The sequence below is a fragment of the Carcharhinus amblyrhynchos genome, chromosome 22 (assembly GCF_965287045.1).
Source record: "Carcharhinus amblyrhynchos chromosome 22, sCarAmb.v2.hapA, whole genome shotgun sequence".
NCBI classification, from domain to species: Eukaryota; Metazoa; Chordata; class Chondrichthyes; order Carcharhiniformes; family Carcharhinidae; genus Carcharhinus; species Carcharhinus amblyrhynchos.
In genome coordinates, this window is record NC_137345.1 from 45,229,155 (window position 1) to 45,253,827 (window position 24,673).

At 45.3% G+C, this 24,673-nt stretch overlaps 1 protein-coding gene and 1 non-coding gene across 3 annotated transcripts in view; both read right to left on the minus strand.

Annotated features, from left to right (window-relative positions):
- spdef (SAM pointed domain containing ets transcription factor) overlaps positions 1-23,059 on the minus strand; it is a 71,607-nt gene extending 48,548 nt beyond the window's left edge. For both annotated transcript variants that reach the window (XM_080209938.1, XM_080209937.1), the window contains exon 1: positions 22,933-23,059. The gene's annotated coding sequence lies outside the window, so the exon portion shown is untranslated. The remainder of the gene's footprint in view (positions 1-22,932) is intronic.
- Positions 7,575-7,677, minus strand: LOC145357189 (U6 spliceosomal RNA). Its single transcript, XR_013889273.1, has one exon. It is a non-coding gene; the product is annotated as a U6 spliceosomal RNA (small nuclear RNA).
- Positions 23,060-24,673: the final 1,614 nt, after the last annotated feature.

Sequence of the window (24,673 nt, forward strand, 5' to 3'; positions counted from 1 at the left end):
TTGATCCGATGGGCTGAAGGGCCTTTTCCCATGTTGTAGACCTCTCTGACTCTATATTTGTTTAGGGGGAAGTTAGATATGTTTATATAAAAGAAATGAAGAGATGGTTGCGTTCTGGTGAGTTGGGGGTGAGAGGGGGGTTGTGCGGTATGTCAACAGTGACATTGAAGAGTTGGGCTGAGTGGCCACTTCCTGCAGTGTAATCTCAATATCATTTTGTGCATTTAATTCAACTCCACTCTGCTCTGGAAGGCATATTTCAACCAGCCGATCAGTGTTCATCCACTCTAAATGATTTCTTCTTGAATAACACAACATGCAAGCAAAATGACTACTTGACTCCAAATATGATGATGTGGAGATGCTGGCGATAGACTGGGGTAAACACAGTAAGAAGTCTCTTCTTACTCCAAATATCGTGGCCAGAGCTGTACTCTCAGATTAGACACACAGCTTTCTGTTGGCATATCTTCACACCCACAATGCTTTTTCCTTTGGGGGTCAGTGGGGGAAGGATTCCCGAGCTGATTAGCAGCCCGTTGACCTGCGTTGAACACTCCTCCCATGGTCAACATATCCTGGCATTGGATTCGAACCCAGAGCTTCTGATCCAGGGGTAGGGGCACTACACACGGTGCCACAAGAGCTCCATAGCTATCAAACCCTCTGTTTGATGAGTCTTGGGATGTGTGGAGTGGATGCTGTCGGCCTCAGAGATTTCAATTAACCCGAGTGTGCCACAAGACACCACAAGAATCAATTTAAAGAATCAAGTATTCAGAGTAGGGATGGATTCTTTTGTTTAAATATTGCATGTTAATCGGGCCACCAATGGTAACACTCCATTGGAGTGCGGCACTGTTGGAAGTGCTTTCAGATATTTCAACCAAAGCCCCTGTCACCCTCAGGTGAATGGAAAAGATCCCATGGCACAATTTTTTGGATGAACAGGGCAGTCCTCAGTATCCTGAGCCAGATTTCCCTGAATCACAAAGCACAGAAAAGACCCTTCGGCCCATCGAGTCTGCACCAACATGTGAGAAACACCTGACCCACCAGAGCTTGGCCCATAGCCTTGGCTGTTATGACATGTCAATGCTTATCTAAGTACTTTTTAAAGGATGTGAGGGACCCGGCATCCATCACCCTTTTAGGCAGCGCATTCCATTCTGTCACCACTCTTCCTGCCCCTGGATCTCCAGCCCCTCACCATGAACTTCTGTCCCTTGTGATTAACCCTTCAACTAAGGGGAACAACTGTTCCATATCTGCCCTCTCCATGCCCCTCATAATCCTGTACACCTCGATCAGATCGCCCCTCAGTCTCCTTTGCTCCATCGAAAACAACCCGAACCCATCCAACCCCTCTTTGTAATTTAAATGTTCCATCCCAGGCAACATCCTAGTGAACCTCCTCTGCACTCCCTTCCCGCAAACAATACCTCCAAAGCGAAACAGATGGTCTGGTTATCTTCATGCTGGCATCGTACATATTGGCTGCCATGTTTGCTATCCTAGACCCGTGATTGAATTTTAAAGATGTACTTTGGGACTGCTGAGGACGAGAAAGGCGCCATATAAATGCAAGTCCTTTAATCTCACAGCAGAGGCAATGTGGCACCAGGGACTGTCAGAAGACCAGATCCCCTTTCAGGTTAACTGGCCGGCTAAGTGTATCTGAAGTCCACAGGTGCATGAACCCATGAATAACAGCATGTCCAAACCAGACTAAAAGAGTGAATGTTTGTGGTCACTTTGCCCTGGATATTTTTACATTTAGTCCAAGAAAAATAAAGCTACTGAAGCATTAAACAGGTTTATGTTGTAATTCATTACATATTACACCTCACTGCAGAAGGTTATGTAAAGACTCAAATTCCCACATATTTCAAGAACTGTCAACACTGGTTGCAACCTTTCATTTCTTGCCAACTCAGTAAAGATCATGAGGAAGATACAACAAAACCAGCGCGTAGACATGTTGTTATGACAAATTGTGCTGAATAATAATATCAAACTGTAACAGACTTTGCCCTTCGGGTATCTTGAAACAGTCTCACCGCTTTGAGTTCAAGATGACAGATGGTAGGGACTTTGCAACAGGCGGTCCCTGTCAGCAAAGCCACCGGAATGCATCTTTTGACAGGAAAATGATGACTTCTGTTGTACAAGGGAATGAAAATAGGAAGATAATTGGCCGCCTTCTCCATTTTTTTTGCCATATTCAAAATGGCTGCCAGATGGTTTCCAAGGCCTAACCAATCACCATGTGAGGTTTAGGAGGAGCCACTCGGCTGCTGGCGCCTGCTCTGCCGTTCAGCCATGACTGATCTGGTTTTGACCTCAACTCCACGTTTCCGACGACCTCAGATAACCTTTCACCCCCTTAGTTATCAAGAATCTATCCACCTCTGCCTTAAACAATAATCAGGGACTCTGATTCGGCTGGCTTTGGAGGGAAATAGTGCCAAAGACTCCCTTGAAGAGATAAACTTTCTCCTCATTTCCGTCCTAAATGGACAACCCCTTATTTTTAAACAGTGACCCTAGTTCTAGATTTTCCCACAACACGGAACACCCCCACCACATCCACCCTGTCGAAACCCCCCAGCATCTTATATATTTACCTTTCACTCTTCTAAACTCCAGCAGACACAAGCCTAGACCGTCTAACCTTTCTTCATAACTCAGCCCAGCTGTTCCAGATGTTAACTGGCAAACCTCCTCTGAACTGTTTCAACTCCTTCCTTAAATAATTTTTTTTTTAAAGTTTATTTATTAATGTCACAAGTAGGCTTACATTAATGAAGTTACTGTGAAAATCCCCTGGTCACTAGACTCCGAAGCCTGTTCGGGTACACAGAGGGAGAATTTAGTACGACCAATCCACCTAACCAGCGCATTTTTCTGACTATGGGAGGAAACCGGAGCGCGCGGAGGAAACCCACGCAGACACGGGGAAAGCATGCAAACAAACGCCATACACAGACGGTGACCCAAGCCGGGAATTGAACCCAGGTCCCTGGCACTGTAAGAACGTAAGGAGCAGGAGTGGGCCATCTAGCCCTTCGAGCCTGCCCCGCCATTCAATAAGGTCATGGTTGATCTGAAGTGGCTCAGTTCCACTTTCCCGCTTTCTCCCCATAACCCTTAATTCCCCTTGTCTATCAGAAACCTATCTACCCATGACTTAAATATATTTAGCGAGGCAGCCTCCACCACATCAACGGGCAGAGAATTCCAGAGATTCACCACCCTTTGAGTGAAGAAGTTCCTCCTCAACTCTGATCTAAACTGCCCCCTTATCTTGAGGCTGTGCCCCCTAGTCCTACTGTCCTTTCTAAGTGGGAAGAATCTCTCTACCTCTACCCTATCCAACCCCTTCATCATCTTATATGTCTCTATAAGATCCCCCCTCATCCTTCTAAACTCCAACGAGTACAGACCCAGTCTATTCAGTCTCTCTTCATAGTCCAACCCCCTCATCTCCGGTATCAGCCTAGTGAACCTCCTCTGCACTCCCTCCAAGGCCAAAATATCCTTGAGCAAGTGCGGCAACCAAAACTGCACACGGTACTCCAGCTGCGGCCTCACCAATGCCCTATACAGCTGCAGCAAGACCTCCCTACTTTTATATTCAATCCCCCTCGCTATGAAGGCCAATGTAGGGCAGCAGTGCTAACCACTGTGCCACCATGCCACCCCTTTTGGGAAAATGGCCTTATTAAAAGTAAAATAAAGTTTATTTATTAGTGTCGCAAGTAAGGCTTAATTAATATTGCCATGAAGTTACTGTGAAAATCTCCTAGTTGCCACAGTCCGGCGCCTATTCAGGACAATGCACCTAACCAGCACGTCTTTCAGAATGTGGGGGGAAACCAGAGCACCTGGGGCAAACCCACACAGACATGGGGAGAACATGCAAACATAGAGAGTGACCTAAGCCGGGAATCGAACCAGGGTCCCTGGCACTGTGAAGCAGCAGTGCTAACCACTGTGCTGCTCATAATAATATTATATAATAATATTAATAGTATTTGTAATTCTGGGTGGCACTTTAACAATCCTTTTAAACTTACCATGAAAAGAAAGCATGATTCGAATTCTGTTATGTATACAATTGCCATGCTGTGATTTTATTTAGATCTCCATAGAGAAACCTATCCTGGAACTTATTATATTGCAGAGGATTGACTTGGGAATCTGTAGGAGCAATGTAAGATAGTCTCTGGAACACTATCAGGCGAAGCATGCACGTGTAACATGGTCGGTTTAATTCTTAAACACTTCCGATTAGTGGAACCCACCAAGTGTTATTGACCAGAACTTTCCAGCTATCCTTCTAGTCCCACTGATGACGCACGCCTGCTGCGGGTTTCCCAGTGGTGTGGGGTGGAGTCAATGGGAAATTCCATTGGCAGCGGTGGGCCCAGAAATCCCACCATCCACCAACAGGAGGCTGCCTCCTGCTGCGGGAAACATGCTGTGGGGAAGCCCTAGAACCTCGCCCATTATCTCACTCCATTAGCTCCCATCAGCTTCCTCATTGCTTTTGGGGTTTTATCACTGCTCGAGGTCATTGGCCTCCTGACAACTAAACCAGCGTCTGAATCTCTTTAGTCAGTTTGACATTATTTACATCCAGGAAACGCGTTTGCTAATTTGCAAAATCTGGTGTGTTTATCTGGGTGTGGAGTCACATGGAACACAGTTAGGCAAGAAATGTGCCCTCCCCTGTCTCGGAGTTAACGCAGTGGGCACACAGTGCAAAGTCAAGATCAAATATTCAGAAGATTAGACGTTTTGCCCTGAATTTTTGCAGAGATGGATCATTTCCTGGCTCAACCAACCCGGCCAGGGAAAAAGAGGCCCGGGAGGTCGGATTTTTGTTTCGGGGATTGTAAGTCAGACCTGCCAACCCCATAACGACTTCTAAGGCTGCTGGGGTGCAAAGGCAGACTGGGCAGAACGCCTGGCTCTGTGCGCTGGTACCTTGCTGAGTTTATTTTACAAAATAAGGAAAGCAAAAAACAGCCCTCCATCTGTCACCCCACACCCCCTCACCACCTCCCCCCCATACTCCCAACCATCCATGACAACCCATGTCACCTTGTGCCTTTCTACGAACCCCAATGACTCCCATACCCCATTGCCACCTAATGCCCATGTACACATCTTCAGTGGCCCATCATATACTTTATACCAACCCCCACTTCCAAATGTTGACTCAGTGCCAATTCATGCCAACCTATGTCCCCCACCCATCTACTCCCTCCACGTCAATGCATCTAGTATCCATTATGGGCAAACCTCAGAAACCATGCTCACGTGAAATAAAGTTTAGTGTCTATTGATTAGTTAATTAATTAAAAATAAATACATTAAAATTCCTTCAACTGATCTCAAATGAAATCAAACATTTCTGCTCTATATCCACTTGGAACTGTCATCAACTGCTCACTTGACAGACACCACACTGTGATAATGTTAGGTTGTAAAATTAGTCATGCAACACAAATCCTATAATGATAAACCTTAGGTTATGTCAACAGAGTGAGATATCAAGCGTGGATTTTGTGTATAAACTCCACGCTTTTTGTAAATTTAAAGCCCTTGTAAAGTTACATTCCTTGAGAGGTTTGATCATTCCAATGCGTTTTGATGTTTTGACCATTCCTTGACAGCTTTGATAGTTATTTGACAGTTGGGCCTGTTCCAATGCATATATACGCTTTTTACGGACAATCATGTTTACTTTTAATGATCCCAAAGACCTATCCCAAAGGGTTCTTTGTCTCGCCAAGAGAATTCCTTACCTCTCCCAAAGATATCCTGGTACCTATATACAAAGGGGTACCTTAACTTTCCAAGAGTTACCCTGGCTATCCATTGAATCCACAAGGTTCAGACCTGTTCTTACCTGGCTTAATCTGTACACTTTGGGTTTCAGACACTACCTCACCAAGATCACACATGAGTGGAGGCAGCCACTGATGTATACGTGCCGCTGTCTCTGGAAACCAGAAATGTGTGAGTTTAGAACTCACCCAGTTCCACCCACTCCACCCACGGAAAAGGTGGTGGTCGGGGTTTGAGGTGTGAATCCGGATTCGGACTTCTGTCGAAACTTTCACACAGACGGACAGCGTGAAAATTCAGGCATTTGTTTAAGCAAAAAAATCGATTGCTGCTAGTGAAATGTAACTTCCTTTTTGTTGCTAAGCAGTGCACAAGTGGAAATTTTGAATCTGCTACTGGATCTGGCAAACCCAGCTGTAACTCACAAATGACAGTCTTGTATCAGCATTGTAGTCTCAAGTGTTTGAAAATGAGTTAATAGCCGGAATGTTTGCGGTTAACTCAAAGTCAGTCATGACCTAGACAGCTCAGCCGAATCCAGCTCCTGACAGAAAGCAAGAATTGCCCAATTCTTCAGGCCAGAAACCAAAATAGAATTGGATTGACGGCCTTCGGCATGTCTCAGTTTTGGGTTACTGTCAATCTGCCAAGACCAACATTACTAAGAAAGAGCACTTCCACCAGTTTGACAGACTTCAGTTTTGACAAAAAAACATGAAACAGCCTCATTGGCATGTGAGGAGCTGGCTTCAAAAAAAACTCGGCAGTTCTGCGGAGATCACAGGATCAAAACTACAGCACAACAGACAATGGAATGAGTCAATGGAAAGTCTGTTGGTGCCATAACATAACAAAGCTTCAATATTCATACACAGTTGAAAGAATAATTAATACCTGTCAGGGATTGTATATTACTTCAGTTGGCAGTGTGGGTACTCTTTATATGCAAATTGTACTGAATGAGAAGCAAAATCAAATATTTTAATACAATGCTGAGGTCAGCCACGATATTGGTGTAAATTGATTGTTGTTTTGTAAACTGTTCATTTCACCAGATTACAACGTTCACTATTAAACTGAGCAGGTCTGTCTCATCAAAAAGCACAAAATGTTCCACTAACCAACCAACACCGGCATTTTAACATTAAATATTCTTCGCTCAGGTTTCAGTGATGGGCGTGAGGACCTCCTGAACTTGCTGCAGTCCACGTTACAACTCCAGCTCAAACAGAAGGCGCATTTCCCCTAGTCCGCCACAGCTCAGGAACTTCCGATTGCTCTCCCGTGAACAGGCTTCGACTATACCACACCCCTCGCCCCTGGTCAATGGTAGGCTGCCTCCGCTGTTGCAAATTCGCACAAGAGCACACGGAGAATCCGGCCCAAAGACCATAGGAGCAGAATTAGGCCATTCGGCCCATCGAAAGAGACTTTCATAGAATCCGTACAGTGCAGAAGGGGGCCATTCAGCCTATCGAGCCTGCACCAACAACAATCCCACCCAGGCTCTATCCTCGGAACCCCACTTATTTACCCTGCTAATCTCTCTAGTTCAATCTAGCACAGCCAATCCACCAGCCCACACATCTTCAGACTGTAGGAGGAAACCGGAACACCTGAAGGAAACCCACACAGACACGGGGAGAACGTGCAAACTCCGCACAGACAGTGACCCGGGGCTGGGATTGAACCCAGGCCTCCGGCGCTAGCCCTTCGAAAATATGAAACGCTTCTCAAATTTGTGTGTCATCCTTGGGCAGGGACCACGCTAATCTTCCCTTTATCATTCCAATTTTAGTACTTGTGCTGCTGGAGCAAAAATCAGATATTGAAACCCACTTTTTCACATCTGTTTTTATTGGATTGTTTTGGAATGAAGCTGTTTTAACACTGGGCCAGCCTGCACTGGGATAGGATTTCACCCAATAAACCAACTCATTATCAAATCCAAATTAACCTGCACTGTGAAGAAATCTACAAAAACGGGCGGTGGGGGAAATCAAAAACCAGGACAATTCAGGAAGATATTCCGAATATCTGCCTGCATCCCAAATTTCCATTCCTATAATTCACTTCAGTCCATGTCCTGACAAAGAAATTTGATTAATTTCATTAAGAATATATATATATTATATATATGTATACATGTGCTTGTTAGGTGTGCACGGTGAGTGGGACTGGAAGCAGATGTGATACCCACTACCGTCCATGACCCCATCCCTGAGAAGGCTCAGTGCTGCCACGTAGGACAGGAAGAGAGCTGGCACTGGGGAAAAGGAAGATGCAGGTTGGCGCTTCTATTGGACCCCTCCTCAAGGTGGACACTTGTGACAGAGCTGTCTCAGGGAGCTGCAGGCCTCTACAAATTAAAAATGATGATAAAATAACGCATCAGACATGCATCTGTGGAGCACAGTTCAATACCTGACAACGGCAGTCAGGTCCCAGACATTTATTTTGTTAACTTGCATCCTGGGCATCTCATCCCACCCTGGATCAAAACTGAATGGAAATGTAAAGACTGCCTGGCCAAGTGACCCACCCGCAAACTGTTACATCATTTTTATCCGAGTCCTTAACTGCCAGCTTAATTGTCAGTAGGTGTTCATTGGACTCCCAGGCACTCCCGTTGAGTGAAATAGTGCGTACGTGTGTGATGGAGGCACATCTGATGTCTTCTTGCACGATTTTACATTACAGAGAACAAAGAACAAAGAAAATTACAGCACAGGAACAGGCCCTTCGGCCCGCCAAGCCTGTACCGACCATGCTGCCCAACTTAACTAAAGCCCCCTATCCTTCTGGGGACCAGATCCCCCTACTCCCATCCTATTCATATATTTGGCAAGACACCCCTTAAAACTCACTATAGTATCTGCTTCCACTACCTCCCCCGGAAGCGAGTTTCAGGCACCCACCACCCCCTGTGTAAAAAAACTTGCCTTGTGCACCTCCTTTATACTTTGCCCCTCACATCTTAAACCTGTGCCCTCTAATAATTGTCTCTACCACCCTAGAAAAAGCTTCTGACTACCCACTCTGTCCATGCCCCTCATAATCTTGTAGACTTCTATCAGGTCTCCCCTCAACCTTGGCCGTTCCAGTGAGAACAAACCAAGTTTCTCCAACCCCTCCTCATAGCTAATGCCCTCCATACCAGGCAACATCCTGGTAAATCTTTTCTGTACCCTCTTCAAAGCCTCCACATCTTTCTGGCAGTGTGGTGACCAGAATTGAACACTATATTCCAAATGTGGCCTAACTAAGGTTCTATAAAGTTGTAACATGACTCGCCAGTTTTTAAACTCAATGCCCCAGCCAATGAAGGCCAGCACGCTTTATGCCTTCTTGACTACCTTCTCCACCTCCGTTGCCACTTTCAGTGACCTGTGTATCTGTACACCCAGATCCCTCTGCCTATCAATACTCTTAAGGGTTCTGCCATTTACTGTATATTTCCTATCTTTAAAAGTGCTGTGTTGTCAAGTGCACAACCTGGTGCTCAAATGACATAAAATTCTGGCCATGTGGACAATTCTCCTACTTTTCATCCTGCTTTGGATTTAAAATGTCTGAAACTATCCAACTGTTAAAGCATTTTTACTATATATATATTAACCTTTGTGCTTTGAAGTGCCAACGTATGTTGGTTGCATCGAGTCATTTCATTCATTTTAATTTCAGTTACAGCTTGCTGATTAACGGGGAGTGAGCTGGAGGGGGAGAATATGATAGATTAAGGGGAAAAGTTGACCAGAGGTCCTGGGGAAAGATCGAGTGAATCAGACTCCGGGATATGGATAGAGACAGGATAAAGCAGATTGTGTATGGAGCCACAGTGATAGAAACATAAAACATGGAAACTAGAATCAGGAGTAGGCCATTCAGCCCATCAATCCTGCTCCGCCATTCATTTTGACCATAAATGATCATTTAAATCAATACCCTGATAGCCCTTCCTCCCATATCCCTTGACCCCTTTAGCCCCAAGAGCTATATCCAATTTCATCTTTAAGTAAGGCAACTACTTTCTGTGGGAGTGAATTCCACACATTCATCACTCTCTGGGTGAAGAAATTTCTCCTCACCTCAGTTCTAAAAGGTTTACTTGTTTACCCCCTTACCCACAAACTATAACCCCTAGTTCTAGACTTCCCCACCATTGGGAACATTCTTTCTGAATCCACCCTGTTTAACCTGATTAGAATTTTATAAGTTTCTATGAGATCCCCTCTCACTCTTCTAACCTCCGGTGAATATAACCCTCTCCTCATATGACAGAGCTGCCATCCCAGGAATCAGCCTGGTAAACCTTCGCTCTACTCCCTCAATAGCAAGGACTTCCTTCCCCAGATGAGAACACCACATGATAAGCTGAAACAGTGATTGTTTCTCTCAGCAGATTTGCAGGTTGTTTATTGGTGACACAGGTTCAAGCCAAAGGGTTACTCCCCGCCTCAGAGTGTTGGAGGGTTCCCGCTACCATGAAGCATTTGTTATTTTCAACTTGAGTTCAATGGTCAGCTCCATGAACCCCCACATTATCGAATCCTGCTCTAACCACAAGAGGCAGGCAATGTCAGTGAAACTACTTCAGTAGATGCTGTGTAAGCAGCATGAATGGGAAAGGGGATTGCAAAGTTGTGGGCGTTTGCTGCAAGATGCTTCATAATTATGGACTTTTGCAGACTTCTTCTCATATTTTAATTATTCATTCATGGGATGCTGACATCACCAGTCTTTTTAATTGCCCATCCCTAATTGCCTTTGAGATGATGGTGTGTAGGTACATCCTCAGTGCTGTTAGGGAGGGAGGTCCAGGATTCTGGCCCAGAGACAGTGGATCTGCGGAAATGATCATATCCCGCTGCACTTCCATTGTAATATCTTCTTTCATATATCATAAGTTTAAATTTTATTTATTAGCGTCACAAGTAGACTGACACTAACCCTGCTATAAAGTTACTGTGAAAATTCCCTAGTTGCCACACTTTGATGCCTGTTCGGGTACACTGAGGGAGAATGTAGCATGGTCAATGCACCTGACCAGCACGTCTTTCAGATTGTGGGAGGAAACTAGAGCACCCAAAGGAAACCCAGTCACATGTAGGCCAGGTCAGGTAAGGATGGCAGATTTCCTTCCCTGAAGGACATAAGTGAAACAGGTGGGTTTTCCTGACAATTGACAATTATTTCATGGTTATCATTTAATATCAGATTTTATTATTGAATTCAAATTTCACATCTGCTGAGTCTCCAGAACATTATGTAGAGATGCCGGCATTGGGCTGGGATAAACACAATAAGAAGTCTCACAACACCAGGTTTAGGTCCAACCGGTTTATTTGATAGTAAATTCACAAGCTTTTGGAAACGGTGTTCCTTCGTCAGGTGTGTGGAACCTTCCATCAAATAAACCGATTGGACTTAAACCTGGTGTTGTGAGACTTCTCACCGTCTCCAGAACATTACCAGAAACGTAACCTATTTCTTTACCTAAAGGTAGTGGTCATAAAGCTGCAATATTCAGTTGTACAGTGCATTGATTTTTGAGAAGTTCGTTCTTTTTAAGTTACTGTCAGTTTTTTATTCCGTTTTGGCTTGTCAGCTATCCTGAGGTTTGCAGGTTGGCATCTATGTGGGGTCGACCAGAAGTAGCGTCACACTTCATCTACCCGTGCTGTGTCCAATCCGGGAGCGCTGGGTCTGTCACCGGAATGGAAACTGTCACAATCAGCTCTGCTGACATTGCGTTACACGGGTGAGCATAAATCAGATTGATCCAAAGCCCCACTGTGTGAACGGGATCACAACACAGAGAAAAGAGCGCTGAAGGCAAACGTTAACTATTCAAATGAAAGCCCAGACATGCTGTGCTATTCATTAAAATAGAACTGGAAAGTGACACTTTTACAGAGAATAAAGTTGTTGGAACTTGGGCCTCCTGTAATGAAGCCAGATGAAGTGTAAGTATCATAATGTTTCGGGCTATCGGAAAAGGATGTTCTGTCCCAGAGTAATGTTCCAGGACCAGACAGGCGCCTATTCATTAAAGAAAGATAGACTTGCATTTATACAATGCCTTTCATGACCTTAGGACATCCATAATACTTTATAACCAATAAAGTACTTCTGAAGTGCTTTTGCTGCTTGTGTTGTAAGGAATGTGGCAACAAACTCCCCAAAACAATGAGCATTCCCATCTGTATGGGTGATGTTGATTGAGGGGTAAATATTGATGGTGACTCTGGCCAATAACCCCCCTGTCTTTCTTCAAGATAGTGCCATGGGGGTCTTTCACATTTATCAACGAGGTAGATGGAGCCTGAGTCTCACGCCTCATCCAAAAGACAGAACCTCCAATAGTGCAGCACTCCTTCAGCACTGCCCCCTGCAGGATTTTACATCCACTTCAGGGCAATGGGTCCTGAACCGTCAGCCTTTCCTCCGGCTCAGAAGCATGAGTACAATGACTAAGCCAAGACACCATGCTGAGGTGTCACTGCCGTCACTGATCATTCCGAGCCAATGTGGAAAGCACTGGCAGGGAGGACACACTGGGACAGACCAGCTCCATAAGAAAGGGAGGCAGATTGCCAGTTAAGTGATTGAGGAAGATGGTGGCCAGTGGAGTATAATGTGGGGAGGTGTGAAATGACCCATGTCGGTAAGAACAATGGAAAATCAGATTATTTTTCCAAAGGGGCGGCACAGGGGCACAGTGGTTAGCACTACTGTCTCACAGCACCAGGGACTTGGGCTCAATTCCTGACTTGGGTCACTGTCTGTGTGGAGTTCCTTGGGCCAAAGGGCCTGTTTCCCATGCTGTGTTTTTCTTTGTTGCTCTTTGAGTTTGCGCATTCTCCCTGTGTCTGCGTGGGTTTTCTCTGGGTGTTCCGGTTTCCTCCTACAGTCCAAAGATGTGGGGGTTAGGTTGATTGGCCACGCTAAAAAATTGCCCCTTAGTGCCAGTGGGACGAAGCAGGGTTACGAGAATAGGGCCTGAGTGGGATTGTGGTCGGTACAGACTCGATGGGCCAAATGACCTCCTTCTGCACTGTAAGGATTCGATGATTCTAAGGTCAGGAAGCAGTAAATATTGGGATTCATGGGTGAGTCTGAGGAAATAGCCCCAGCTCCTGTCTCCTGCCTCCCTGGAGTGAATTCAACTTTAAATCATTGTTTTAAAAATTGGGTGTGCTTCAGATGAAAGACACATTTGGATTTCTTTAATGGCTATTTCTTTGTTTTAGAAAACAACAAGATCAAATGTTCTTGTTATTATTAATAATTTAAATGGCCATTAAAAAAATGATCATTTATTCATAGCAACGTACTGACCAAGAGGATTGCAGAGGCAGTGATAAATCATCTGGTGTATTGTAGACTTCAAAGATCTGGGAAGTGCATCAAATAAAGTGTCACAAATCAAATATGTCTGGGGTAACGTGCCCCAGATCTCCCAAGAAAGTAAATCTTGTGCTTTTGACAACCAAATAGCAACAAGTTGCATTTATATAGCACTTCTGACATCATAAAATGTCCCAATTTGCTTCGTAAGAGGTTTAGCAAACAAAATTTGACCACCAAGCCAGAGTAATTAAGACAGTTTGGTTAGTAAGTTATAGGTTATGAGGAGGGTCTCAGAGGAGAAAAGCGTGGTAGAGAGGTGGAGGAGTGTAGGGAAGGAATGCCAGATTTAGGGCCTAGAACAGCTGAAGGCATGACCATCAACAACAGAGAGATTAAAATTGGCAAAGAACAATGCCAGAATTGGAGGCGTGTAGAGATGTCAGAGGTTGGTGGGGTTGGAGATTACAGATACAGGGAGGGCTGTGGTCGTGGAGGGTTTTCGAAACCCTCCATGTGTGTGCCAGACTCATGTCCTGTACCATTATTTGTACCCCCTTCAATCTTTTGTGTTCCTACAAAGGGTGATGACCTTGAAACCAAATCGGATGCGGGATGGACAGAGAGTGGACCTTGAGAAATTACGGGCTGGGAGTTAGCACCCATTCATTCAATAATGAATGGTTAAATCAGAGACCATGTGATTTCCCAACACTAATGATGGAGTGCTTGGGATAAATTCGTAATCCCACATTTCCAATGGGGAGCTGGCAGGAAGCAAGGTGCAAATGAAAAGCTACAACACTGCAGCTCTAATCCTTCAATCCCAAATTGCTTTCAATGTCCGCTGGGGAATTGAGTCTGAGAATTATCCCTGTTATTACTGACAGGTTGAAACACAAGCCTGTGTTACACAGCATTTCTACAGTAGACACAAAAGATTCTTACAGAGCTTTTCATGACCTTAGGATATCCCAAAAGTCAATGCAGCCAATCACGTACTTTTAAAGTGTAGCCATTGTTGTAATAGGACAGAAATCAGCCAACGTTGGTACAGCAAGCTCCCACAAGCAGCCATAAGTGGACAGTGCACAGATGTAACGATAATCCACTACAAGCTGTATTGCAATAACTGACCAAAGCTCCTTCCAAACCTACAGCCTCTACCACCTCCAAGGACTAGAGCAGCAGATGACACCATCTTGACTTAGCCGCTCCTTAACCATTGCTGGGTTAACGTTTTGGAACTTTCTCTCTGTTGCTGTATCTACGTCACGTGGGCCTGCAGCGGTCCAAGAAGGCAGCTCACCATCCACTTTCCCAGAGCACTTAGGAATGGGCAGTGAGTGCCAGCCTGGCCAAATCCCCTGAAAGAATAAAGAAAAGGAAGGGAGCAAACAAGCTATCTTAGTGATTTTATTGGCAAGGAACTCGCCTGCTCTTTGTTAAATAATCGGTGGTTAGCACTGCTGCCTCACAGCGCCAGGAGCCTGGGTTCAATTCCAGGGTTGGGTCACTGTCTGTGAGGAGTCTGCATGTTCTCTCCGTGTCTGTGTGGGTTTTCTCCGGGTGCTCTGGTTTCCTCCCACAGTCTGAAAGATGTGCTGGTTAGGTGCAATGGCCATGCTAAATTCTCCCTCAATGTACCCAAACAGGTGCCGGTATGTGGCGAATAGGGGATTTTCACAGTAACTTCATTGCAGTGTTAATGTAAACCTACTTGTGACCAATAAATAAGCCAAAATTATCTCATGGAGTCTGGTACAACCACTCAGGAGGGCGGGTAGGGTCCTCGGTTTAGACAGCACCTCCGACAGTGCAGCACTCCATCGGCACTGCACTGGAGTGTCCACCTGGAATTAGTGTTCAGGTCACTGGAGTGGTTCTGAACCACAACATCCCAGCTCAGAGCGGTGAGTGGTATGTGTCATGTGACCTGCTGGGTCAGCGTGTTTTCAGGCTCACTTTTCGAGTTATCAGCTTGGCTGGGTCAGTGAGACAATTTTTCCATGCTTGTCCTGAATAGAACAAAGAACAAAAGAAATTACAGCACAGGAACAGGCCATTCGGCCCTCCAAGCCTGTACCGACCATGCTGCCCGACTGAACTAAAACCCCCTACCTTTCCAGGGACCATATCCCTCTATTCCCATCCTATTCATATATTTGTCCAGACGCCCCTTAGAACTCACATCGACCTGCTTCCACTACCTCCACAGCAGCGAGTTCTAGGCACCCACCACCCTCTGTGTAAAAAACTTGCCTCACACATCTCCCTTATACCTTGCCCCTCGCACCTTAAACCTGTGCCCCCTTGTAATTAACTCTTCCACCCTGGGAAACAGCTTCTGACTATCCACTCTGTCCATGCTCCTCATAATCTTGTAGACTTCTATCAGGTCTCCCCTCAACCTCCGTCGCTCCAGTGAGAACAAACCAAGTTTCTCCAACCTCTCCTCATAGCTAATGCCCTCCACACCAGGCAACATCCTGGTGAATCTTTTCTGTACCCTATGCTGATACCGTTTGCAAAATATTACCCTTGGGGCACGTAGAAGCTTCAATAACCAACAGGGAGGAATAATGTCTTCTTAAAAATACAGTGGGTAAAATAGTCACCAGTCAGTGCATTAATCATATACATACAGTAAGCACAAGGGGATGGGAAGATTATTGTACCCAACCGTTCCCCATTACACAACACTTTAACAAATAAGCTTATAAAATTTCAAAACACTCAGCTTTCTGCTTAGCGGGCACTGTGCTCCTTACATATTGTAATAAAATAATCTGAATACAATTGCATTTGTCAGGTTAAAATTGATGCTGGGTTTTCTGTGGGAGAAATACTTTGTGGGTGATGATTTGCAGCAGGTGAAGCGACTTTGCTTTGCATAGTAGGTGGGTTCATGTTTGCTCGTTATTTTTTACACGCTCTGGCACATGCCCAAGAAGACATTATGAATAGGTGTGTGATGTTTGTTCGGCTAATTCACCCTTCAGGAAAATGCCAGCAGATGAGTGGAATTAATTGTGAAGACCTCTCTTCTTTCTTTATCTCCCATTACCCTCGATTTCATTTATTGTTTAAAATGTTACTTTCTGCTGGTTCCTAACTCAGTCTTTTGCCTCAGGTAAAATTGGTTTAGTGGCAGGAGGCAAGAGGGCAATGATCGAAGGTTAGAATTATAGAATCTCTACAGAGTAGAAGGAGGACAGTAAGAAGTCTCACACAACACCAGCTTAAAGTCCAATGGGTTTATTTGGTAGCATGAACTTGTGGAGCGCCGCTCCTTCATCAGGTGAGTGAAGGGGCAATGCTACAAAAGCTCGTGTTACCAAGTAAACCTGTTGAGCTTTAACCTGGCGTTGTGAGACTACTTACTGTGCCAACTCCATTCCAACGCTGGCAACTCCACATCATAGAAGGAGGACATTCAGCCCATCGAGTCTGCATCGACAACAATCCTACCCAGGCCCAATCCCCACATGTTTGCCCTGCTAATCCCCTGAGAGTAGGGTCAATTTAGCATGGTCAATCATCCTAACCCGCACATCTCTGGGAGGAAACTGGAACACCTGAAGGAAACCCAAGCAGACACAGAGAGAATGTGCAAACTCCACGCAGACAGTGACCCGAGGTTGGAATTGAACTTGGATCCCTGGCGCTGTGAGGCAGCAGTGCTAACCATTGTGCCACTGTACCACCCCAAGTTGTTTTTGTGATTGGAAGCCTGTGTCCGGTGGTGTAGCGCAGGAATCGGAGCTGGGCCCCTTGTTTTTAGTGTACGCTCATGATCTAGACAGGAACGTGGGGTGTGATCAGTGAGTTCTTAGATGATACAAAAATTGGTGGTGTGGTAAATAAGTGAGGTGGAAAGCCTTAGGTTACAGGATGATATTAATGGGCTGATCAGACAGGCAGAACAGTGACAAATGGAATTTAACCCTGAAAAATGTGAGGTGATGCACTTTGAGAGAACTAACAAGACAAAGGAATAAATAATGAATGATTGGATGCTAGGAAGTACAAAGGGCCAGGTGGACCTGGTGGTGCATGTCCAAAGATCCCTGAAGGCAGAAGGGTAGGAGATAAAATAATTAAAAAGATATACAGAATACTTGCCTTTATTAGCAGAGGTATAGAATACCTCAGGGAGATAATGATGGAGCTATATATCACACTCGTTAGGTACTGCGTGCAGTTCCGGTCTCCACACTATAGGAAGGATGTGATTGCAACTGAAGAGGGTGCAGATTCACCAGGATGTTGCCTGGGACGGAACGTTTCAGCAATGAAGAGAGGCTGGATCATTCTCCTCTGGTAGCTCGTACTACCAAATAAACCTGTTGGACTTTAACCTGGTGTTGTGAGACTTCTCACTGTGCCCACCCCAGTTCAACGCTGGCATCTCCACATCATGTTCTCCTTAGAGCAGAGAAGGTAAGGAGGACCTGATTAAGTTAGGAATGCAAAGATGGTGTCGATTGGCAGAAAATTTCCTCTGAGACGAGTCAATAGCCAGGGGTACAGATTTAAGGTAAGTGTAGGATGGGGTGCCTGTCAACAGGGCTGCTTTATCCCGGGTGGTGATGACCTTCTCGAGTGTTGTTGGAGCTGCACCCATCCAGGCAAGTGGGGAGCATTCCATCACACACCTGACTTGTGCCTTGTAGATGGTGGACAGGCTTTGGGGAGTCAGGAGATGAGTTACTTTCTGCAGAATTCCTAGCCTTTGATCTACTATTGTAGCCGTTGTATTTGTATAGCTTGTCCAATTCAGGTTTTGGTCAATAGTAACCTCCCAGGATGTTGATAGTGAGGGATTCAGTGACAACAAATTGAGTGATTTGTTGGAGAGAAAAAGGAAAGGAACAGAACAAAGAGGAAGGTAAATGAGTGAGGTTTAACCTGACTTTGTGCTGTGGAGTTCCTTCACTGAAAAGGAGAATGTGTGTTTTCACTCCATAAGCTGCTTTCCCTGTTTTCTACACTGTGTCCCTTCCTTCAGCAGAGATGGTGAGGGCTCACGTCGACATCTTTTGTCATTGGGTGCCGCACCTTCAAATTAGTCAGTGAAACATAACTCCTGCATCTAAAAATAGAATGATTGAAAAGATCTTTGCAAAGCACAGGGTTTTAACTCACTCAAATTTGATCCGTGGGTCATTCCCTTGATGTGGGGGAGGCACCGTGTCTTCTGGAGATCTCTGAAACTCCTTCAAAATCAACTACAGTGAGCTGGACACTGTGGCTGGGTGCAAGGACAAAGAAAATGGCACAAAGACACTCTGAGGCTTTTCTTGAAGAGCATTGACTTTGATGGCTGGGAGGAGCTTGCTACCAGTTGCTCAAAATGGCACAACTTGTCCATCAAGCTGCATCACGCTTTGCGAAAAATTGTACTAATGCGAGGCAGAGAGGTGACAGAGAGGCAAAGAATGGGAAGCAAACTCCAGATCCCACTGCGTCCTGCCCCCATGTGCCCAAAGATCTGTGTGTTTAGAATCAGCCTGCTCAACCACATGAAGACCAGATAGACAGCAGAAGCCATAGAGCCAAGAATAATGAGACCCGCCTCCAACTGGGGGCCAGGCAATGGTTCATTATCCAAAATTAATATTCAGTCTCTGAAGAAACCCTGGATAAATATAATCCAACAGCTAAATCCTTTCCTCAAAATCTTTTATTCATGGCCCCATGGATAGCATGGAGGCACAATGGTTAGCACTGCAGCCTCATGGTGCCAGAAGCCCGAGTTCGATTCCTGGCTTGGGTCACTGCGCAGAGTTTGCACGTTCTCCCTGTATCTGCGTGGGTTTCCTCCAGGTGCTCCGGTTTCCTCCCACAGTCCAAAAGACATCCTGGATATAGGTGTGTTGGCCGTGCTAAATTCTCTCTCAGTGTACCCACACAGGAGTGTGGGAGACTTTTGCAGTAACTTTATTGTAGTGTTAATGTAAGCCTACTTGTGACTCTGCTAAACAAACGTTAAACTTTTATGAACTGCATCCACAGCTATGTGTCTCTCCCAGTGCTCTGAATGGGTTTTTGCCACATTGCAGCCTCAAGACCCTATCAAGGTTGTCCCAAAATAGCCAGCAGGGGATGGGATCAGGCGAGTGTGAATATGAGGTGGCCTAGTGCAATGCCAAGCAGTTGTTTGGAGCAGATATTCGCCGCAAAAAAACCCACTGACCTGTCCATAAAACATTTCAAATAGTAACAATTCTGTGTCGGCAGCTATTAAAAATTGGGCCAGCGCAGGGTGAAACACTACGTGCCTACTCCAGGTACACCTGAAAGTAAATAATCCAACCCCACGCCTTGTAATAACCGCCAAACTCTTCAGCTACACATCTGTCAGCGAATGAAATCAGAACGCTGGTGAAATACATACAGCTCGCCAGCACCAAACCAGCTGATCGAGATTAACACACACTTACTTCATCGGCAGACACAGACTGAGGTTTCTGCATCGATTAGGTGACAGTGACAGGATGAATCATTGTTCGGGGATGAATGTGACCATCCCCATAAATACATCAGCAGCATGTAATAAAATATTTTACCACTCATGATCCCCACTACTACAACTGGTAATCTTACAGCTGGTTATATTTACATTATAAGCATAAGCAAAAATTGATTCAAGTTAAATAAAATGTAAATTTATTTATTAGTGTCATAAGTAAGGCTTACATTAACACTGCAATGAAGTTACTGTGAAATTCTCTTAGTCGGTGCACTCCAGCACTGCTTCAGGTCAATCCGCCTAACCTGCATACCTTTAGACTGTGGGAGGAAACTGGAGCACCCAGAGGAAACCCACACAGACAACGTGCAAACTCCACACATTGACCCAAGCAGGGAACTGAACCCAGGTCCCTGGTGCTGTGAGGTAGCAGTGCTAACCACAGTGCCATCATGCTGCCTGACTTTAATGTTCACCTTTGTGTGAGTGAAAAGCTCTTGTGGTGCAGTGGGTCACTTCTCTGACTCTGAACTAGGAGCTCTGGGTTCAACTCCCACCCCAGGACTCATTGGCCAAGGGAAGTTAATCTGCAAATTCTTCCAAACACCCCAATGGCTTGGTGGTAAGAGAGGGAGAGACTCCTACAGCCATGCTTGATATAGATTGGTGCTCCTCAAGTTATAAGCCCCTGGTGACAAACTAGTGACCTTTTCCAAGAACTACTGGCAATGGAAACAATCAGAAGTGTGCCTGAATGCACCACTAGGTGTGGAAGAGAGTAGGAATTGGAAGTAGTGTGAGTAGGCCATTAGTCCACATACATCCTCAGTAGGTTCTTCCCTGCAGTTTTCTCCCCATCTGCCTTGGAAGGTCTGTCTCATGCTGAGGTGGGGTTCAAGGGAAAGCAACAGTATTCCTTCAGTTACACAAGGAGTCAGTCTTCAGTGTAATTCAGTGGGAGTTGGTTAGCTCAGTTGGCTGGATGGTTGGTTAGTGATGCAGACCAATGCCAACAGCATGGGTTCAATTCTCACTCCGGCTGAGGTTATTCATGAAGATCTTGCCTTCTCAACCAAATGGATTATACATAAGACTCTTAGCAGTATGGATACAAATGGGTTTTGAATATCAAATCAGCAGAGAAAATCATCGACTCTTGTCAGTTCGAATCATAGAATCCCTAAAATGCAGAAGAGGCCATTCAGCCTATCAAACCTGCACCGGCAATAATCCCACCCAGGTCCCATCCCCGTAACCCCACACATTTACCCTGCTTAAACCCCCAAGGCAATTTGCCTTGGCCAATCCACCTAACTCGCGCGTCCTTGAAACCGGACTATCCGGAGGAAACCCACACAAACACAGGGAGAACGTGCAAACTCCACACAGAACAGTGACCCAAGCCAGGAATCGAACCTGGGTCCCTGGTGCTGTGAAACAGCAGTGCTAACCCACTGTGCCACCGTGCTGCCTGAGCAAGTTCCCTACGAGTTCACACTGATCCTATACGCTCGCTTTGTCACTTGGAGTCAGATTAACTATTTACATTTCACAGATCCATATTTCCGAAAATGATTTGTGAATATAAATTCTTCAAAGCTAATGTTCCCAGCCTCACCCTGCCCAGTCCAAGATGTTCTGTTCCTAATTTTAAAACAGCAGAGAGCAGTTTAACCTGAGTTGCTGTCCCAAGGAGGGAGGATTAATGAGATATGCAAGCTATTGGAGGTCATGCTATCTGTCTGTTGTGGTCATGCAGTTCCCCCGGTTAGTAAAGATGCCCTTCACTATAAGTAATGGGGGAACAGAGGTGGCTGCCTCTACTTACGTCCTCTGACAGGGAATCTGAGCAGTTACAAGGTAGCTAGTCTTTCTGGCTTTGAAAGGATGTGTCCAATTTCTTAATATTTGATAGTGAGGAGAATCCTGTGAAGCTAGTGTGAGTCGGCCCATGGCCCAATAATAACAAACATACTCTAGATTAATATGAGGAATTTTTCTGCCCACAAAGATGAAGCAACAATTAGAATGGCTTCCTGGATGGTCGATAGATGAATTAAGATGAAGCAAAGGGCCTACTTTCTCCACAATTGTCTTGTGGTCAGGATTCAATCCCACAGATGGATTCCAAGAGAAGAGACCTTCACGGTGGCACAGTGGGTTAGCATTGCTGTCTCACAGAGCCAGGGACCCAGGTTCAATCCCTGGCTTGGGTGACTGTCTGTGTGGAGTCTGCACATTCTCCCCGTGTCTGCCTTGGTTTCTCCTGGGTGCTCCGGTTGCCTCCCACAGTCTGAAAGACGTGCTGATTAGGGTGCATTGGCCGTGCTAAATTCTCCCTGAGTGTACCCGAACAGGCGCCGGGGTGTGACGACTTGGGGATTTTCACACTAACTTCATTGTGGTGTTAAAAGCCATACACACACACACACACACACTCCCGCACACACACACACACACACACACACACCTTGCAATCAGCCCACTACTTTGGAATAGAACAGACCTTCCTTATGGAATGAAGTAGAGAGAAGTCAACTGTTCTTCTCTGCCCTTCAGGTAAATATCCACGCTGAAGGCATGCCAAGTCTAATTTATTGTCAATGAAGCTCAGCTACTTGTGCAAGGGAGCGGGAATAGAACATGACCCACTTCTCTGCATCTGGTACAATCATTTATAAGGAAACACGGGAGACAAACAAGTTTTTCCAGTTACAGTCGGTTTGCAACATCCAAAATTTTCCTGGTTTATGTTTTGACAGATTGGGAATATCACTCGAGAGTAAACACTAAAAGAAAAGGTGCTGGACTATGGGAAATAAAACAGAGTAGTGAGCTAATTGGATGGCTCTTTGAAAGGGAGAGTACTGGTACAACAGGCTGAATAACCTCTATCAGGGCTGTGTGATTCTAGAATCACATCGTCACTTGTGCTGCTGTGTGCATTCCTTTTAATTTATGCAACCTATAAATTCAGGAACATTTCAATAGACCAGCTTACTCTTAGGCATTTTGAGACAAAGTTAAGTTCTGCACATCATTCATTCTGATCAATCTAGGAGACAGGAGGCCATTAAACAATTATAGCATTGGGAGAAAAAAAATCAGACAGGTTTTGCCAGTAAATTCAACTGTCTTTCCTAATTTACTGCTTTTAAAATTGCCCCAGGTCTTTAATGTGCTGAGCTGCATTCATACAGTTGATGGCTTTTTATGAATGAATGTTGAGAGATAGACATCAGACTTACCTCCACTCAGGACCTTTCTCCTCTTGAATCAAGAAAAGAATTCTTTGTATCCACCGTCAGATTGCTTGGTTGAGTACTGCGTCTGGTACAGCTCCACAATACACCTCGTACTGAAGTTTCCTGTTTAGTTACAGCAGCTGTAGGCAGTGACTGAATTTATAATCACACATTGTTTACCTGTACAAACACAATAGACTTGCATCAGTTGACTATTTGTGTGTCCCAGCCTGTGACTAACTCTTCAATACATTTGCCAGTTAACTAAAGGAAGCAGCTTGGAGAGAAAAAAAAATGTTTTGCCCCTAGGATGGGAGCACCGCAATTTAGAATATTTCCTTGTGGGCAAAGATAGATATCCAAAGGTTCAGGTGGCAGGTGGTCTGTGGGGGTGGTCCCTGCCCACACACTGGGAAAGGAGCACACTGTGCTCGCCTGCACATTTGAGGCTTTGCCCAAACTGTGGACTCCGGGATTGATTCTCGGCTTGGGTCACTGTGTCAAGTTTGAACGTTCTCCCCGTGTCTGCGTGGGTTTCGTCTGGATGCTCCGGTTTCCTCCCACAGTCTCACACACTAAGATGTGCTGGTTAGGTGAATTATAAGACCATAAGACATAGGGGCAGAATTAGGCCACTCGGCCCATCGAGTCTGCTCCTGCCATTCAATCATGGCTATTTTTCTCATCCCCATTTTCCTGCCTTTTCCCCATACCCCCGATCCCCTTATTAATCAAGAGTCTATCTATCTCTGTCTTAAAAACATTCAATGGCCTGACCCCCACAGCCTTCTGCGGCAAAGAGTTCCACAGATTCCCCACTCTCTGGCTGAAGAAATTCCTCCCCATCTCTGTTTTAAAGGATTGTCCCTTTATCCTGAGGTTGTGTCCTCTGGTTCTAGTTTTTCCGACTAGTGGAAGCATCTACTGGCCGTGCTAAATTCTCCCTCAGTGTACCCGAACAGGTGCCGGAGTATGGCAACTAGGGGATTTTCACAGTAACTTCATTGCAGTGTTAATGTAATCCTACTTGTGACAAATAAACTTTTGCTTTACTTTGACTGGAGTGTGCAGTGGGAAGGGGAAATAATATGACTGTTTTAAGTTGCCTTTTTGTTAAAGAAGAAAGACTTGCATTTCTATCGCACTGTTCAAGACACATCGAAGCAAAGGCTTTACCTTGTGATGTGTAGTCACTGCTGTGATGTAGGAATATTTGGGGCAAAACTTTCCCATCCCACCCACCATGGGAATCGCTGCGGGTCAGACAGGACCTTGGACCTCAGGCTGGATTTCCCAGTCTTGGGGCGAATGCAGCTGGAAAATTCCATCCTAGTTCTTTATTAATTAAGACCCTCTTAATAATAAAAATACTTCTGTTTTCTGATCACATTGGACAATCCAATGTGTCCTTACTTGAGAAGTGATCTTCTTAGAAGTTCGCAGAGTCCCATCAATGCATTCGGCCCATCAGGTTTCACCGGCTGTCTGCTAGACTATCTTACCCAGGTTCTCTCCCCAGCCTATCCCCATTGCCCCACCATGGCTAATCCATTTAGCATAAACATTTTGGGACACTAAAGGGCAGTTCAGCAAAGCCAATGCATCTAACCTGCACATCTTTGGATTGTAGGAGGAAACCGGAGCACCCGGAGGAAACCCACACAGACATGGGGAGAACATGCAGACTTTACACAGGCAGTCACCCGAAGCTGGAATTGAACCCAGGACCCTGGCGCTGTGAGGC